This window comes from Bidens hawaiensis, unplaced genomic scaffold, assembly GCF_021521415.1.
Source record: "Bidens hawaiensis isolate Kalapana, Puna unplaced genomic scaffold, B.hawaiensis_p1.1 tig00062163_1, whole genome shotgun sequence".
NCBI lineage: Eukaryota > Viridiplantae > Streptophyta > Magnoliopsida > Asterales > Asteraceae > Bidens > Bidens hawaiensis.
In genome coordinates, this window is record NW_027506503.1 from 34069 (window position 1) to 35071 (window position 1003).

The window sequence follows — 1003 nt, forward strand, 5'->3', positions numbered from 1 at the left end:
TCTTCATATTCAAACCGGTAAAATTTAAATGAATTCGATCTTCTAATAATAAGTTTAACAAAACAAGTCATCATCACAATTTTACGAAAATAGTAGAAAAGATGTTTAAACTAGTTAGTTTTAAGTTAGTACTCTTCATTTTGGGTTTAAATAGAGGGGCATTTATATAATTTTAGAAGATGTGGACTTTTGTAATTAGTAGGAAACGTTAGGGGGTGTTTTATAAAGTTAATTGGAAGATTAAACGTAAAAATAAAGTAGCCGCTAGAAGGAGGGCTTGAACCTCCGACCTTGTGGTTAACAGCCACACGCTCTAACCAACTGAGCTATTCCAGCTTATATTTTTAAAAACGTATATTATTTTACACAAATAGTACTAGCATCTTATATAAAGTTTTGGACTTCAGTTTTCGTGGGATATTATGAACTGTATTTGAGCCAAGGTATCGTCCAATATAGTGGCTCACTCACAAGGATACGAACTACATGTCTAAATGGGATGTGTGAGGACATCAAGTATAATGCTCCGTCCCATTTTCTGAAATAGAAATTCGGTTTAGGGAATAGCTTGTCATTTTTAATATTTTATCCTACGCTTTGTGAATGAAAGAAAAAGAAAACATATTTAAGAGAAAATGAGAAAAAAAAAAATTATTTAATTAAACAGAGATAGAAACGGTGAATGTGATCTAAGACCTTTTTAAATGATGAACATAATTTAGAGACAAAAAAGGTTTTAGCCAAGTTATTATAGGTAGATGGAGACCGGGAAATAAAGAATCCATGACACAACTTAAAACATACGTTTTAAATAAACAAGTAGTGTTTTGACTAGTATGTTTAACATGTTTCATTAAACGGATTGATCACCATTTTCTTATATATGTCCGGTTTGATGTGTCAACATTGAATGGTTGAGCCTTTTGAACGTCTCCTTTCATATATTGTCACCATTTTGTTGTTGAAAGTCATATCCACATTGTCCCTACCACATTTTAATACG

General features: G+C 31.6%; 1 non-coding gene across 1 annotated transcript; it reads right to left on the reverse strand.

Moving 5' to 3' along the window:
- Positions 1-262: 262 nt before the first annotated feature.
- On the reverse strand, positions 263-336 carry TRNAN-GUU (transfer RNA asparagine (anticodon GUU)). Its single transcript has one exon. It is a non-coding gene; the product is annotated as a tRNA-Asn (tRNA).
- Between the last annotated feature and the right edge of the window lie 667 nt (positions 337-1003).